The following is an 18857-nucleotide window of genomic DNA, read 5'->3' on the forward strand; positions in this document are numbered from 1 at the left end:
CAAAGTGGGCTTGTTGGTAATGCATCTTCTAAGGGCAGTGCGGTAACGCGATTAAAAGACGGGACAAAAGAGGACACATAGGGACACAAGCAGCGCTAACTGTCCTGCAACTGTATGCGGCGACCGCCCGGCGACTGTAGCGCTGCGTGTGTCCCTATGCGTCTTTTGTTCCGTCTTTTAATCGCGCTACCGTATCTTCCTTGGCAATCGCGACAATATTGCGCACTACGGCCGGCGTCAGCAAGCTGAAAAGTGCGGGTACGCTACATTTGAGATACTCTAATCCTAGATTTGACGCCCACTTTATTGGCGGCAACCTTAGCCTTTCCGGCAGCCACAGGTCGAAATACATGGTGAGCATTATAAACATTTTCGAAAAAGTTATCGCGCAGCAATTCAAAAACTTTCATGACGTGATTTGCCTGGAACAGCATGGTTTCATCTCAGGAGTGTCCACATCTAACGTCCTTGCTCTATCTCAAACCATCAACTCTGCCTTTAAGAACCTTTACCGAATTAGGAACTTTAATTACGCTTCAATTAATTTATCCCTACAGAACCGAACAAATGAACGTGTTACAGCATTAAATATATGGAAATTATTTTTGACAGTAACCTTCATTGGTAAGACCAAATCAACGCCGTAAATGCAACGCTTCCCTTAAGCTGCTACACTCGAATACGTGGGCAACAAAACCTTGAATTGACTGATACGATCTTTCTACTTTCTCCTATTTCAAAGCCACATTAGCTACGCTTGAGAATCGTGGGGCCAAGCATACGCTACTTACCTAACGCTGTTACTGCGTTTAGAAAAGCGGACTTCTTTACCGATGATGTGGTGTTTAATGGCGACTTCTTTACCGGTGCACCTTCCCTGCTAGTACTCTCTGAGTGACTACGTGTCTCGCTTTGTGTTATACGGACCGACGAGATCTGTCAAATAAGCTAATAATAAACGCTAACACATATCTGCCTCGTAACATCATTTTGCCATCGCTAAACGCACGACACGCACGCAACAGCCATCCTAATTCCCCTGTGTGCTTCGATGTACACGGGGAAAAGTTGACCGACTTACCCCTTTAAATAGAATTTATAAAAAGTTCCGACATGCACTTCCTCTCTAAGCAAGCATTGCGTGACCTTCTCCTAATGTACTTTTTACTTTGTGTACTGGCCATAGTTCATCTGTGTGTTTTCTTTTTTTTTTTGGGGGGGGGGTTGTCGATGTAGGTTATGTAGCTGTTCACGTTGTGAAAATAACTGATTACCAATTAGTACTTATGTGTAGCAATTATCTGTATTTATTACCACTAACAGCTTGTACAATATTGCTAATAATTTTGGTATTCGACCAGTCACTAGCCTTTTAGGATCTGGGTCCACATCTCTATTAACATTACCTAATCATACGATGGAAATTCCTTTTCGATTGACCACACACATCCGCGTCACGTCACACTCTCCCTGAGCACCACATTCCGAAGGCCTGTGTCGAGCCCCGGCCTCGTACTTGATCGCCCTCATTCAGGGGCGTAGCCAGGGGGGGGGGGCGCTTATGGGGCTGCAGCCCCCCCCCCGAAATTTTCTCGTGCTGTCATGCACCGCTGACCAAGACAACCCCTGGAGCTTGGAACCATTCTGGATTTTGTCTAGAATGTTCTTTTCACGCTCGAAAAACATTTCAGCGCGAAGATTGCGAAATCGGGCTGGATTTTGTGGCAACGCCCATGGAACGGACGTCACATAACGCAAGGATCCCCATCCGAGCACAAAGTTTCAAGGGCGTTTTGATGGTGAGCGGGCTCATCGCGGTATCTCGCGGAGGCCGCGGAATCTATGGAGCACATGAATTTCAATTCTGAAACTTTATCGGTATAAAGTTCTCAAACTTTTCATGCGAAAGGCGCAGTGAGATTTTCAAAGTCGTGCTTTAGCTTTTCAATTCCGAAATTTTGTGTGTTTAAGTTATAAGCGTTCGATGTCAAAGGTGCATTGACTTTTCTAAAGTCGTACATCGGACCATACAACGAGACAAGTAAAATAAACACTATCAGAAAAGTTGACAAAGCATGCAGCGAGGTCAGATGAGACAAAGCGTTGTGGTGGTTCGTTTTGCCATCATATCACAGAAAATTTTTTTTTTTCACCTGCATCAAAGCAACCACATCGAGACACTAAGGTCAGCAAAGGTAACCATATTCTTATTTATTTTTCTGCTTTGACTTATTCGCGACGACACATTGAGCCTCTGGCGGGCTGCCAGAGGCCGCCAGAGCGCATGCGTGGCGCGCTTCATCGCGCGGCGCGCTTCAATGCGCGTTTGTTTCTCTGACTGAGTAGATTTTCGCCTGGCAAAGTGTTGGACGCTTTCTGGCTAGCAGACGAGAAAAAGAAACTATGCATGGTCGTTCGCCGCCCTCACTGCGGGGCAGGGTTGACAGATTTGATGATTTCTCGCCAAATTGGCTACCATTAGCGAACATTGTTTAACTGCGCTAATAAACGGACCACAGAGACAGCACGGGACAAGGACTGCGCCCGTCCTTGTCCCATGCTGTCTCTGTGGTCCGTTTGTTAGCGCAGTTAAACAATGTTTGCTAATATGTACCAACTCACCCAACAACAAGTTCTTCTGGCTACCTTTAGAAGCTTCTGGCAGCCGAAAATCGTGTTTGGCGACTTGGCTACTTTATGACTAGTTTTGTAGGTGATAATTGGTATAGATAGTGGCCCAATCCCACTCCCCCCGACGGCCCTCTGGAAGCAACAAACCCAAACGTCACAATTTCAAGGTCATGCTTTTGTGACTTGCAAGCTCCGGAAGCAAAGTGAGGAGCTGAAAATATATGATGGCCACCACATGCTCAGTGGGCCTCCTCGACTTATCACCCTGGGCTGTCGAGGACTGCCCGAGACGCTTCATATGCAGCGCTCATTGGCTGAAATCAACGCCTCGGGCACTTCGGGACTGTCATTGACGGATAATTGAACAGGCCCAAGCAGCTCCCTCCGAGTAACAGGAAACTAATGTTATAGGCAATGCTTTTGCGTTCTTCGAAGGACGGAAGCAATAGGTGATGTCCTGATACCACCCCAGCGACGGTTACCTCTATAGACAATCTCGAAAACCATGGTTCTTCGTGTCAGAAACGATTGCAAAGCCAAAAACACTTCATGGGAGCCATGACATTACAGGTGCCAATGTCTACTTCACTATATGCGTTTGCGTACCAGGGCGCGGAGAGCGTGTGTGACGTCATAAAGTTCGCACGGAAACGTTTAAACTGAAGTCATAATGGCATGGAGTTAATATAACCATCTGTGCAAGGACCGCGTTCAGGAAGCTTATTCTACTGAAACTGGCGTTACCACTTGGGCTATGAGAAAGCACACAAGCGTGTGGTAGAAATTATCAAAGGACATCAGTTGGTCATATATAATGGTAAATTACGATGCAATATTATGTGATAACTACTATTTTGTTCTGTTATGTTTGTCATCAACGCAGCACGAAACTAAGGCCTTTCTCCTGTTTTCTTTATTTTCGCGTTAAAAATGGGCAAACGTTAGTTTGTCGCACCGTAGCTAGCTTTCTCGCTACCAATTAAAACTTTTGCCGCAGTTGGCGACATCTTTGGTTACTTTTCGGAATTTGTCGGCTACCTTTTCTTCCGAAGACCTGGCAACCCTGCTGCAGGCACTCGACGGATTGCAACGTGTTCTCCTGAGTGCAACCTCCCCGGAAAATTTCGTCTCGCCGGTGTACGATACCGAGCAGTATGCGTATGGTTCTTTGTGGACCAAGAGTCCCACGTTTTCTTCGGTATTGCTTCGGTAGCCACATTAGGTGCGAAAGTAGGCATTCTATGGCGGCGAACTTGCTTTCCTTCGCGTTTTCTCATTTCGTGACCCCGCCCCAGAATAAAAAAAAGAAAACATTGTCTCGGGGCAGCAAATTGTCGCATGGTGAAAGTTTGATTTTGTTACTACTTTTCCTTTTGTGGAACGTAATGGGCCACGAGACGCTTCAGTTGCCGGATACCCTTAATATATTATTGCGGTAGCAATTATATGGACAGTCCAGGTGCATTACTGCCGTCGCCCTCATGTTTATAAAGTCCAAGGGCGATAACATCATAAAAACCACGGTAAGAAACAAGAAAACCAGAGAAAAGAAACAAAGTTTGACGTTGTACCCTACGTACATAGATTATTCTATGGTTTACGTAACGTGGCCAATAAGTATGACGTCAATACAGTTTTCTCAGTCCCTCGCAAGTTGTCTAACATATGTCCTATGATAAATAGGAAACTTGAACAGGGTGACAAAAGAAGAAAGATGATTGCGGCGTTAAACATGTGTCCCCTTTAGTGCCTTGTAACACTGGTATAGTTTATCGGATTCCACTCAAGTGCGGGAAAGCTTACATCGGACAGAGCGGCAGGTGCATTAATATTAGACTAAAAGAACACAAACATCTACTAAACAACCCTAATGCATCACATTTAGCGTCACATTGTTTCAATTGTGGTTGTAAACCTTTCTTTGAAGACAAGAATTCTTTCCAGACACAAATGCCAAACCACACGGGAAATTATCGAGGCATTTCACATCAAAAGATGAGGAGACACTTGCGTTAGCCATGCATCGTTGTCTCTGCTAGATTGCAAATTTCAGTACCGTCCCAATACGTGTACTAATCTGAAGTAATCTTTTTTGTCTTTCTTTCTTTGACTTCCATACCCCCTGATATATTTAAATGATGTTTTTTACCTGGTGATGTGTTTATGCTGCGGTTTTTGCAATCACATATTATATATATATATATATATATATATATATATATATATATATTCTCCGTTTTAATAAAAATTTAGTTGAGAGTGAGCGCTCGTTCTGTCTGCTCCTTTCTGTGTCCGTGTTCACTTCGCGCTACAATCCACGGCCATGTTTCCGTACGAACTCGCCCAATTTTGTAACCGTTTGCCTTACATTTGTTTGTAGCCTTTTTGGCAATGGCAATGATGTTAGGACATGCTAATTATTGGGTTTTACATAGGTTCTTCGTGAGCATAAGCAACACACCAACTGTGATGCATTGCGACTACGTGTTCTACAATCGTACGTACTATGCCGCCGGATCATTAGCACAATGTCAGTTGCGCCCGCTCTTCGAAGCTGTCAGTGACATGTATGATTGACGAATAGCCACGAATCACCGTTCGCATGCGAACCGCCACCACGAGAACCAGTGCTGTGTGCAGCACATCGCGCTGCAAAATCAAGGCCTTGCGTAGCCACTGATTTAATATGTTCTTGCTACTTTACGTGTTTTACCCCTTTTCAGGGAAGCGTTTCCCATGGTCCCTATAAAACGTTGTGGAGCGCCGCTTGTCCCCTGAGCAATTTGAAGGGGTACTGAGCCCCCGTCGGACTTGGTGAAAGAACAAAGTGCGCGGACAGCATAACGCTACCGTGAACACCTCAGCCAAGTTGTGCAGTCGTACGCGGAGCTGGAAAGTTAAGCGCGAAGTCAGCTTTCTTTCAAGCTGCACTTTTCAACAAAAGCCTGCTCCTCCCTCTTTTCTGGGTGCTTTATGTCATAATGTAATTATAATGTAATATATTATAATATATATAATGAAAGCTCACATCAACGAGGAAGGGTGCTCGGATCAGTGCGCTTTTTCCTACCTTTGGTTTGTATATCTATTGAAGTCTATATGCTGGGTGAAGTAAGCTCAAATATTCTTTAAGATTTGATATTACGTTATTCCGGAAAAAGCCGACTATCGTCTGCTTCCGCTCGGCCGCAGCAGCCCGCGTAGCAATTAAACTTTGGCCACCCTGTGGTGTCGTAGCCATGGGGTCTCGGTAATGTCGACTATAGGTTTCAGCACTGCACAAGCCGCGAAACTTAAGGGCAGACTACACGTACGCTTGCCAGGCCTGGCGAGACGCTTTGGCAGATTTTTCTTGGTATTGAGCAATCGATAGCACTTGAAAATGGGAAAGTTCGATGTGGCTACTATCCGTCGGTCAAGCTGGTGCAGGATAAAGCCGGTCCGCACCACGTAGCACGGCCAGACCGGAGCATACGAGCGTCAGCACGTACTCAATCCCTGATGCACACAAGGAAAATGCTGCGCATGCTCACTACACAGCTGCATTGTAGCTGTAGTCTGCTACGTAGCGTAGATACCGTGATCGCTGCGGGGCACCGCAACATGTCCGCTGGCTGAGCCCACTGCGGCTCGCTGAGGACAACTGCATTTGGCGCGTCGTGTGCGCCAAAACCGGAAGTAGTGCCGTCTACGGGAACATCCAAAATCAAATTTTAACAGCGCGCCACGGTGACGTTCACTAGGCGGATCGTTGTGGGCTCACCCCGCTCTGCCGCCGCAGCGCAAAGCATTGAAGGATCACCGCGATGGCCGGGTTTCATTGCCGCTTCAGTTGAACACATTGAAGTACTGTCTGCGGCAAAGTATTTCTGAAATAGGCTGTTTTAACTTGAAATGTATTTTTGACGAAATAATCCTGCGGAAATCCACAAGGTGGAGAGAGGTAATCATATACCCATACGGAAACCCGTATCGGTTTCCGTACGAGTTTCGTTTGTAGCAATTCCTACGAACGGGTGGATGTCTAATTTACCTTTTATAAATGTATTTTTCCCACTTCGATAAAGACTGGTTCAGAGCCCCTTTGAATGCGCGTAATTTACCCGCAAGAACTCAGCTGAATGTCCACAACACTGATCGGTGCATTTGATTACATCGGCATGCTACCGTGACCACTTGTTCTTCGCTTGAAATATAGTCTAAACCCGGGTCGGTGACGGCAAACAATTAGAACATAGCGAAACACGCAGATTTCGGGCATGTGGGCACTGTCGCTTAACTGAGTACCGCCGGTAAGAGCAACCGGACAACGCTTCGAAAACAGAGCGCGAGATCGTATTACGCGTTGTTATTCTGATTCATCTTGGCTACTAGGCGCGAAAACACACACGGCACAAGGAAGGAGACGGGACAGAGCGCCACATACAACTGCTTTTATTCGAAGGCACACCACACACTTATATACCCGTCTTAGACGCAAGGACACAATCACATCAAGATTGATAAGGAAGCGCACTGGTTAAATATTTCTTCTCAGCCATATATAAAGATATTGACGGGTCGCTGACGCACATGCTTCCTTTCTTTCCGATAAAGAAAGCTTCAATCACTTCCCGAGCTTTCTGATCTTTACTTCTTGCCAGAATTCGCGCCCCTGCAAAACATGGCTCACAAGAGCGTGATGGGCAGGACTTAATGTGCTTGGGAATGTTTGGCCCTTCTTTATCTTGCTCTACATTTCTCTCATGTTCCCCGATTCGGTCGTTAACGCAGCGCCCCGTTTGCCCTATGTAGGAGCGACCGCATGAGAGGGAGATTTCGCACACAACGCCTTCGTTGCACTTCACGAACGGTCGCGCATGCTTGGTGCCGCATCCATTTTTATCGTCTCGTATTTTTTCGATACGAGAACAAAGGCTTCCTAGCTTTCGGGGGGCTGAAAACACAAGCGGCACCCCATGCCTGCTAGCAACCTTCTTTAAATTGTGGGTCATCTTGTGTACATAGGGCAGCACCACAGGCCTCACCACCTCATCTCGACGGGGATCTTCCCCAGCTCTCACAGCCGCACTCTTCATTTTTTGTAGCAGGCTTTCAGCGACAGCCATCACAATCGAGTCAGGGAATCCAGCTGAAGACAGCCTGGTCAATTGAGTCTGGAAGCTAAGCTGCATCTTGTGAGGGTAAGATTTTCCGAGGGCGGATTGCAGGCAAAGTGAAGCTATCCCCCGTTTTCTTCATTTCGAATGAGCGGAGTCTTATGGCAGAAGCCCTTTCTTTGCACGAGGTGCATATGCCCAACAAACCCGATCCGCACAAAACTCAATATTTATATCTAGGTGCTTCCCCTCAGGCACTTCAATGGTGAATTGCAAGCCATTTCCATGTCGGAATATGGATAAAATATTGTGCACATTCTGTTCGAAGTTTAAACTTCCGTCCTTACTAAAAAATATCAAAAAATCATTCACGTATCTAAAAACTTTTAAAACGTACCTAGCCGGTAAAACCTGATGTAAAACTTGATCCATTTGTGAGAGAAAAATATTACACAATACTGGCGCCACGCAGGATCCTATACAAATGCCGGCTTTCTGCAGAAAGAACTGCTGGTAAAATGTTATAAAGGTCGATTGCAAGTAAAACTCTAATAAAAGGGTTAAAAATCATCAATGGAAATTCCCGCATTGTTCCGAAAGGAAATGGGTTCGTTTTTTTCTATACACTCTCGGACGGCAGTAAACAGGGCCTTGTGAGGGATAGAGTAGAATAAATCCACCACATCGACGGAAAAGGCGCGCCCAACATCACATTGGGATTTTAAGAAGTCACAAACATCGTCAAATTTCTTTGTACGAAATGGGTCGTCTACTTCAAGTGTACTCAAATGTTTCAACAAGAACTGGCTTAGTTCCTTCTGCCACGACCCTTTTTCTGTGACTATTGTTCTAAACGGCATACCTTGCTTATGCGTTTTTACTGAAAAGAAGGCTTTCAAGGCATTATTTTTACTTTTTCCTATCTGTTTGCCAAGACGGTCTAAACCAAACTGTTCACATAGTGCAACAGCTCTGCTCTTAACTCTAGTTGCTTTAACTTTGACAGGCGCAAAATTCTTTTCTAGTGCCTGCGTAGCTCTTTCTGAAAATTTACCTTCAGATAACACGACAAACCCTCCCTCCTTATCGGCCTGTAAGAGCCTTAGGTGGTTGTTTCTGAAGTAGGTCACAATGGCTCCAGTTGAAGTTTCCTTTTGACGTGAACGCCCCTGGTCGCAGGACTTCAGAAGGCAGTTCAGAAGGCACTTCAGAAGTGATTACTCATCATTCATTGTACTATTTTATTGCGATAAGAATTATATGGACACTCCAGGCGCAATTCTGCTGTCGCCGTCGGTGCGATGTTCCGTATAAATTTTAAGGCCGATAAAGTACAGCATACAGCCGCGCGCCGTAGGCTGTATGGCGAGTGAAAGCATACGAGGCTGAGCCTCTCGCGGGCCCGAGGGAGGAGAGTAGGGTGGAAGCACGCCGTCTGCCGTTGCGCGCAGAGCACTGAGCGGAGGGCGGGGGAGGAAGCTTTCTACTCCGTCGACGGATGCGCTGTGACGACGCCGCCCGGGCAGCCTACTTGGAAAATCCAGAAGGGACAACGCATGGCAACCGCAGCGCCACGCTATTGGCTGCCGCCTGCGGGGACGCGCCGTGGCGTCATGCCTAACAACGTACTCTCATCACCAGCGGTTTCGCGTAGCTTGTTGTGGGTCGTGGCCAACGCCGTGGCCAACGTTTTGTCGTGGCTGGCACGCAGACGCGGCTACGTGAAATTGGCGTAACTGTGTGCTGGCGCGGTCGCGAGCCGAGGGTGACGCGACTTTCCGTCCCATCCATCGAAGCGCCCTCTCCGCCCTGCCGATTGATAGGAATCGGGACCTACGCCGGTGCGACAGTTTACGCTGCGAGGATCGCTGGGCGAAACCCATGCCGACAAGATCGGAACCTGTGAGATGGAGTCGTATTCCACCACTACTACTAATGATACGCAGCGCGATGCCCTCAAGTGGAAACAAAACGCCCTTGCGATTACTGTGCTGCTCACGTCCTGTTAATGCAATTCGGCATACATCGACACGGCGTGAAAGCACTGAATGGTTTTTTAAACTACGTGCGCAGGCACAAAACGTTATAAACAGTCCCGAAAGAGCCTATATTGTGTTGGAAGTTAAAGTTCACTCTAGATATCAATAAATGTTGCAGGCATGTGCCAATTTCTTCACCTATTTGAAGAGAACTCTCTCGGGCCGTTATTGCATTTTTATGGCTTCCTCCATGTCCCAATATGCTGAATTTCAAGTACATTGAAGTTGTTGCAGATGCGAAATGCCATTTTTATAATGTATTTGGTTCGCCTGTTAAATATATTTTAAAAAGTTGTGTTCAAAAAGAAATTCCCATCTTTTTACAACTGGGATAAATAATGTTAGAGGTGGAAAGCTGTTATAATGGCATTGTGCAAGCTAATACTTTAAGAGCACTGCTTTAAGTGAATTTCTAAAGCACAGCAATTTTGCTTGCCTTTTTCTGTTTTATAAACTACAATGTACATCTTTGAAAGGCAGCCTGACCCTCTTTAAATTCGAAATATTGGACACAGACTGGGAACACTGCTTTCCAATACACTTGCTGAAACTGCCTTATCAGAGCACCCTAGTACACAATGCAGATTGATAAGGAAGTGACAAGACAGTTTGACAATTTTAATCATTGAAAGACTTAGCTAAACCTTTTTTGGGTTGTTTTTTCTTGCTTTCAGACGCTGCACATTGCCTTTTAAGGCATGTTTTCAGTGTTTCTTTTTTTATGGGGAGGGCATGTTAACATCTTTTACACCATGTCAATTATGTGGTGCCATAATGTGTTCTTGGATGGAGTCTTGCCCTTTCATTCAGTACAATATAATGTCGTTTATTGTGTCATAGGCCGTTTTACATTTGAGTATAAGTGTAGCATTTTGCTAAGTTTTGCCTCTGGCACCCAAGCTTGCAAGTTCGCTACCCACTGCTGGTGACGTGTGACACATGTGACTTTTGTTCAATAAAGGGAAGTCTGTCACTTATCCTGTGCACAGGTTGTCTTTTTGGATTACAATTTGTTGCCTATATTAGTTCTTTTGTTGCATCTCAGATTAGGAATGGCTATCATAGTTGACATCATTTAACCATATTGCACACAATGTGGATATATACTTGCAATATATGGCCACCATAAATATAAATAGAAGTTAATAATTCAAGAATAGTGCCTTTGCATGGTGGGACAGCCATGAATTGTAGCTACAAGGTACCAGCGCTGCAAGTAGCACTGTTTGTGCAGAATATAGTTCAACTCAACTACTTTCAAACATCATTGTTTTTGTCTGCATTTGTATAGCTCCAGTTCCTGTGAACAACACACATATGGTGGAAGAGTGGCTTGCACCTGCAGTTGGGCCCAATGAATAGCCAAATTTCTGCCCGTTTTCATGTTATTAGCATATTAGTAGAGGCGGTCGTTCTTATAGTAGCCTGTTTGCCCAGTGTAGAAGCCACTGCGGATGTCAGGATGTTGTACACATCTTCGGCTTTGCAGGGGACACAGCATCTGGCACCTAGTTTGTCACAGGCCATGTCTTTGGGGTAAGTTGGGTTTACTCACTTGCAAAGGGAGAACCAAGCTTGTTGGATAAGAATTAAACCGCCTGTACACTCAGTGGCCTTCTTCATTTTGTGTGACATATATGGTTATAGCTGCCCTTGCTTTATGCATTTCTTGTCCGGCAGCAGTCCTGCTTTTGAAACACTCGGGATAGCTTTTAGCAAGCTGGACAGGAATAGCACTGAAAAACCAGCAGATGTTAATTGTCACACTTGTCATGCGAAGCTTCATATAGTATGATGAGGGCAGAAATTAATGAGGGTGTTCCTCAAGGCCTTGTAGCACATGTCATGAGTTTGGAGCAACGTGATGTGTAGCACTTTTCTGTTCGCATACTATAGGTTCAGCAGGTGTGGCCATGGTTTAAGTGCAGTGCAAGGTCAAGAAAACAGATATCTATGAGCAGCACCCTGGTAAAGGAGACGCTGGGAAAACTAATGGGAAGCCTGTTGAACATCTAATTGACCAAGTTGCTGGCTTCATCAGGCAAAGTGTGATAAAGAGAAGAAAGTCATCAACACATCAGAATGTTTTTGCATATAGACACTGCTAAGGTTCTCAGGCACGCCAACAAGTCTTAGTGCGCAGGCTATGCAAGACCAACTACATATGCCTTCTGTTTGCACAAAGAACTGTTCATTGTAACTGGATAAAGATGGAGTGGACAGAAATAAACGGCAGCTCTATTAATCTGGTTTCACTGGCATTAACACTGACATGTAAGTGCGCATTGCCATACTCCGCAATGCCTTCTTGGGTGACATCAAGGACCAGCTTGAGGCAAAGGATAATAGACATCTTTACAAGCTAAAAATGCATGCATGGAGAGCACTTTGTGTCCAAAAAGTAGGCACTTCCACAGGGGCACTGGAAAAGGAACATATTTCCATCTAAGTGGGCAAAGACAAGCTTCTCTGCTACTCTGCTACACAATCCCTCTCAAAGAGGAAATAATCTTTGTGTATCCACAAAGAGGGCAGCAGGCAAAGCCCCTTCAGCAATGATGCCAGCTTCAAAAGGCCCACTTGCACATCCTGAATGCTTCCTTCTTAGACTTTGCTGGGTGCAAGCATTCTACTGTCCAAAAGTTGTCATTGAGAGCACTGTTCGTTTGGTTGCAATACAGTTCTGAAGTGATTGCAACAAATTTCCCTTCCTAGTTGGTCTGGAGGCTCACGGTGCTCATGAAGCAACACCATGAGATAAGCAAGGTGACAGCATGCCTCCAAGCCCTTGTTTATTTATCACACTGTTTTGTTAGTAACAACCATGAGATCTGAGACCAACAAGCTCACGTTCGGCAATCTAATGGTTACTGTGGAGGACCCATAATAAAAAGCACAAAACAGAAAACTCAACAGAAAGGATAAGGCACCATTTAACACTTAGTATTGCTGCAGCCCACCCCCTTTTATTTTGTCTGGTCATGCTACATTTTTTTCTATAGATAGGCATGAACTTATCCTGTGCGCAGCTTACTGCAGAGAGCATAGGTGATTTTCCCAATCGGTGTCCGATTTTTATATACACTATGTGCTGGCTCAAAGAGGCTCGAAACACTGCAATGGAAGCTTCTAGTAGAAAAGGTACCTGGAAGAAAAAAACTGTCCTACAACCACCTTGGCAACATCTTGTCCCCTTAATAAAAATTGTGCTTCCGTATCAACTTCAGCCCTCCAGTTTAGAGTAAGTACCAGTGCACTTATGAACAACGAATCAATTCTCAAAGAGCACGTGCAGTCCAGCCAGAAGCATAGGCATGAATCCGCATTGTGCTCCTGCATTGAAGGTGAATAATGCATTACAAAATGGCGAATGTGCCTTAGTAAGCTTCCCGGCAATATGAATTTGTAATGTACAAAGAACTGTCAGTAAAGCTTACCAAGAGCACAGATGCACTTGCAAATTATATCACAATTGAATATAATGAGTAAACCTATGTGCCCTTTCCACTCTTAGTATGCTTTACTGCACGATGCTACACCCCTGTATTGCAGTGTAGCAAGCTACGAAAGAAACGTTGCATAATTGAGCTTTTTAAGATTACCTTTTTCGCAATACACCTATGTACTGCGGTGAAGCATACTAAAAGTGGAAAGGGGCCACTGTCACTGGACATAAAGAGTTCTTTAATTATACACTCGCGCAACCGCCGCCTCTCAGGTCGCCTGAGTGGACATACTATGCTGGGTGATAGCGGTCCCCTCCCACTTTTAGTATCCTTTAGCGCGTAACTAAAATGTACTGCGGCGAAGAAGCAGTACATTTGTATTGGGTGAATAAACAAATGGTTTTTACAACAGTACAGAAATAAACGCGCACCATGCATCAGTCTACCACATGGAAGAGGGTCGCAACAAAAGGTAGCTGATTCACACAGGCTGTGTAGCCCGCTTATCAGTCGTAAAGGCTATTATAGGAAATTCAAAGTTTCAGACACACAGAAATATGTTTATATGTTTACGTTCGCACTCCTTGCGTAATAACCCACGAAACACAGAACCTCTTAAAAACTTCTTGAAACGGCTACAAACGGCTATAGACGTCTTGATCTATGATAAGACTGAAAATAGAATTTCTTCTAAACATAACCTCAGCACTTGGAATATGCTAGTATATATTCTATCTGCGGCAAAACCCACTACTGGTGTCACTAGAGTCTGTTTTGGTAAACGCCTTCAGAATGTCTAACTCAAGAACTTTTCTAGATCTTTTTGTCTAAAAGTGCATAAAATGCCAAACGACGTGTTAAATGTGCGGTTACCGTCGGCCGTCGGCGTTAGCGAATAAAAGACGCCACAGACAAATCGAACTCGTTGGAAGCAACATAAGTTAATTGGCTTTAATATTAAATAATTTCACACCAGAACTTCAACAATCAAGGGCGTGTTATTGTTTTCCATACGGGGCGCGCACACGACTCCTGGAAACCATTCTATGCTCGCGCAGGAGGTATTTACAGCAGCAGGAGCGAAACGCCGGTGTTGCACAGCGGTGTCACAGAGCCACCGCGCTGCGATCACTTCGGCGGCACAATCCAAATTTGTCGGACATCTCATTCTGTGCTGGAAACACTGGGAGGCAGGAAGTTTGAAAAAACGGCCATTGCCGCCCGCTATGTCTCGGTCGTGGGTTCGTTAACTAGTTGTGCGTCATTCTAAGCCGTTCTGTACATTTATACTGGATATTAACTGGAGTCATTTAGCTGTGCTGATGCTCTGTGCCGTGTGTTTTGCATCAGTGCTTCGTGACATCGGCTGTATTGCGTGTTTTCGCCGACGGCTTACTACCACAATGGCGGGATCTGCGTTCGCCGCCTTCGTGTCTCGGTGCGTCTTTGTACGTCGCACGTTCGGATAACACTTTTTCCGGTAAGTGAAATACATTGCGCTTCGTTTTTCGTCAACAATGTGAATATATTTAGGTGTTACCCGCGACAATTCTTGATACATGGGCTCTTCTGCCCTTCGAGTTTTCGTCATTACTTTTATACGAGGGTTCTGCTTGTGTTCAGCCGTTCAGCACTACCGCGCTCCACGACTTCCGCAACAACAGTAAGAACTTTGCCCTGCTTGTTAGCCTGTTGTTAACGTAGCACGAGCCAACCGAAAGGAGTGCATTCGAAGACGACGCGCTGGCTGTAATGCTGAACCAGACTGAACTCGCCCTATTTTGTGTCTTTTTGTTCTTACGTGTGCGCGCGTGTGTCAGTGACTATGCAGTTTGTAGCGTTCCCACTTTATAGCAAAACAAAAAATATAACTGTAGTGTATACTTCATCTATACAATTCCAAATTAAATCGTCTGCTGATGTACAAATTTCAAATGTGTTTTGTTCTAAATAAGCAGCAAAACCTTTAACCTAGTAGGTGCTTCATCTGGGAGTGAAATCACGACAGCTTGGCATTTATTAATGAATGAGTGTGACTGGGTCACCTTATTTGTAATTGCAAATCTGCCTTTCAACTGACTTGATGCTATCTTATTTTGTCCCTTTCACTCTATAGACGGCTGGACATCCTTCTTGTACCTTGGCGCTAGCTGGATGACGGGACCTCATCATGATCAGTGTAAGCCAATGTACTGTACCCTCTCTGGTCCTCCCAGTGCTTTGTATATGGGTTAAGGCCAGGGAGCGCTTCGTGGTAAAATAGCTAGTTGGTGTCTCACAAACGGCCATTTTTTTGCACTGGTCCATTATAAGCTGCCACTATTATAACCAATTTCTCAGTGCCAGTGTACATACACAGTTCTACTAATAATTAGTTTCCCTAAGCCTTACAAAATTTACCTGTAGGTAGTCATTGCTATGTAAGAACTCACAAATTAACTCTGCTGTGTCATAGAAGTATTCCATACATGATTAAAAATTTTCTACAACAGTGTACATTACACCTTGCTTCCCTAATATGCACAAATGTATTCAAGCCAGTATTTGATTAGTTTGCTATTCATAATGTTTTCTGTGTGATTTAGTTTCTTTACAGGAACTTACTGTACAGCATCAGCAAGCAGTCTAATTTAAGATTTATGTGTGCTGTAAAAGGTGTGCTTTGCCGCTAGAATTGATAAAACATCGGCCAAGGCTTCCATACAAGGACAAACTTCAATTTCGCTGTACCTCTATCAGCACTTGGCTGGCGCTTCCAAAATGAATCACATCAAGTAGCTTGTGCCAGGCTGTTTTTTAACCTTATTGTGAGGAGATCACAAAGTGATCTGTGGAGGCGCCTGCGTCTGAGATATAGATTGCGCTGCAACATATGTGCGTGCAGAACAGGCATGATGCTGAGGGTTCCAGCAGTTTGCAGAGGTGCTTTTAAAATTTTGTCATAACTGCAATTTTACCTGTGCTGTTTTTTATCACCTATTTCAATAATATCATTGGAGGTGTTATCAGAATTTATCAATCTATTTGCCCTGGCCCATTAGCCTGCCATATTAGCCTTTTCACTAGGTGGGCAATTATTCTGCATGGACCATTACTTGAATACACCTTTTTGTGTGCAGTGGCTTCTCAGTTGCAAGTCAGCATAGATGCTCAGAATTACCTGAGGCTATAGATACACTGATGAATTTGCCACCTATACGAATCACTTTGCACTTTCTCACGCAAACAGCATGTTAACACTTCCAAGTCAGTGGGCAATGTTATCGTTTGATCACATCCTGGGATACTTTCAACTTTGTATGACGCATCATCCAAGGTGTTGCGTCATTTGTGTGAGGTATTGCCCGAAGCCAATTAGGGTCACATGAAAATATATCAACAAAAGTGATTGATCCAGCTAGGAGTGTTGCTTTGGAACACTACTTTATCACCAGTCCTCCTTTGCATGCTACCTGCTTACTCTGTACTGTGTCATGTTTAAGTTTGAAAGAAAGGCAACAGCTAGGCAGCGCAAGATGCCAAACTTGCTTTTAGTTCAACAATATAAAACGCTATTTAACTTTTTAATTAAGTTAGTACATCATTTACCTGCAGAGTGAATTACTGTTTTAAACTGATTATATTTTGCAGGAAGCTTCTCAGACTTGTTTGACAGGTTGATAAGTGGCTTTTTAGCCACCAAAACACCTTACAATAAATTAAAGGCTGACTGACTCTGCTATGCAACTTAATGAATATATACCAGGAACAAGGTCTCTGAGTTGTGGCGCTGGCTAACACTCCCAGCGTTCTACTAGGACACATAAATACCCAAGAAAGTGGATGGGAAAACGACGCCGCTGTAGCTCAATTGGTAGAGCATAGCACGCGAAATGCGAAGGTTGTGGGTTCAGTTCACACCTGCGGCAAGGTGTTTTTTCATCCACTTTAATTTCCATTAATTTATCGTTTATTTAATTTTTTAAGCACAAGTAATTTCCCCTATGTTGTCCTTGGTGTCAGTGTTTGTTGGCTTCTTATGATAGGAAATATACTAGTCATTTTAAACATCATCGCATACATACCTTAAGATACCCGTAATTTAAGAGAAAGGAGTGCTTAAATTTATTTTTAATGTGAACCAAACTTCTTACTTAGCACATATTGCTAATTGAAGTTCCAATTTTAACATTACCATTTCCTCCCTTGCCCTTTTTTTCCTGTTCTGTGCAGGTATTGCTTTCCTATGTCTACAAGAACCATCACGCGTGGCCTGTGACAACAAGCTTTTGTGGGCAGCCAGTGCTTTCCTACGAAGGCTGGCCTATTCTGGCAGCGGCGGAAATCATCTTCAAGATTTATCCATGATCACCTTTGCTGCTATTTGTCACTCTTGTTAATTACACTTTCTGCATCTTTTCTAATTTATTAGGTAATAAAGTATGAGTATGTAACATGGTGTGAAGTTGATGCCTTGCTGCATTTTTGCTTGCAATCACCTTTTATGCATGAAAAGCTCATCATACAGTTTATGAAAAAAATAACTGCATATTATGATTTATCTTTCAGTTCTCGTAACATGCAACATACAAGGAATTCACTAATGGATGGTATGCCGAAAAACTCGCCATTATTTCTGCGTGATGCTGTGCAAGTATGTGGCGTTACCTTACAAGAGGCACCCAGAAAGTAAGTTACAATTTACTTTTAAATGAAGCATGGACATCAGAAAAAATATATTTATATTGCTAGTTAGAGTGGTTCGCAGAGTGTTTTTCCAGATGTGTACTATCCTTTATTTCTTAACTCATTGCAGCAGTGTTCTGTTTCGTATACTGGTGTAAGGCTATTGTGCCCCCTGTAGCTGAAACCAGGATGTAATTTTTGCCTGAACTGCAGCATCACTGACAAAATTTTTCTTTGCTAGGAACTATTTCAATTTGGTGGAGACCCAGCAGGGTGAAGTTTTGTCAATAATGACGTGTTTCACGCAGAGATGTTCTTGTTTAGGTCAATGAGTGAACATTGGAATTATATCAGCATACAATACAGATCTTGTTTTATTTGCAAAATAATTCTGACAGGTGGCATTCAATTACTTGGTCTAATTAAGAAGCACAAATTGACCAATGAGGCTGTACTACACTATTCCCATGGTTCACATCTGGAAAAACTACCTCTGCATCACTCTATCTGACAATATAAACTTTTTTTTTCTGATGTCCATGCCTCGTTTAAAATAAATTGTAACTGTGGGCAAACGTCGTGTTACTGTAACAGCTGCCGCAAAATTTTGAGGGAATGTCTAATAAAAGTCTTCAGTTGTTCTTGTCAAGCTGTCCATTAGACAACTTTTAGCGTAACGTTAGCAGGGCTTACTGAAGTACTTCTAGACGTCCATGGCTACAAAATGTCTTGATCAAGACAGCTACTAGGCTTTTGAATTAGCCGTTCAAGACATCTTTTAGACATCAAATAGCTGCTTGCGTGTTTCGTGGGTAAGACTGCCAGAACTTTCACAGTAGGAAGTAATTTACAACACACAAATGCGAACAACACAGACATATGCCTTGTTTTCAACTCGGTCGTCATGCAAATGACATAGCACGGAAAAACGTGAACATGCTGTGTGTTAGCATCGTAAACTTCATACTAGGCAAGGA

General features: G+C 44.0%; 1 protein-coding gene and 1 long non-coding RNA gene across 9 annotated transcripts in view; one reads left to right on the top strand and one right to left on the bottom strand.

Moving 5' to 3' along the window:
- LOC142590678 (phenoloxidase-activating factor 2-like) overlaps nucleotides 1–18857 on the bottom strand; it is a 281393-nt gene that overhangs the window by 84122 nt on the left and 178414 nt on the right. The window lies entirely within an intron of this gene.
- Nucleotides 13828–17642, top strand: LOC142591646 (uncharacterized). The gene is made up of 3 exons (XR_012830473.1): nucleotides 13828–14695; nucleotides 15332–15394; nucleotides 17428–17642. It is a non-coding gene; the product is annotated as an uncharacterized LOC142591646 (long non-coding RNA).

Source organism: Dermacentor variabilis, chromosome 8, assembly GCF_050947875.1.
Source record: "Dermacentor variabilis isolate Ectoservices chromosome 8, ASM5094787v1, whole genome shotgun sequence".
Taxonomy (NCBI): domain Eukaryota; kingdom Metazoa; phylum Arthropoda; class Arachnida; order Ixodida; family Ixodidae; genus Dermacentor; species Dermacentor variabilis.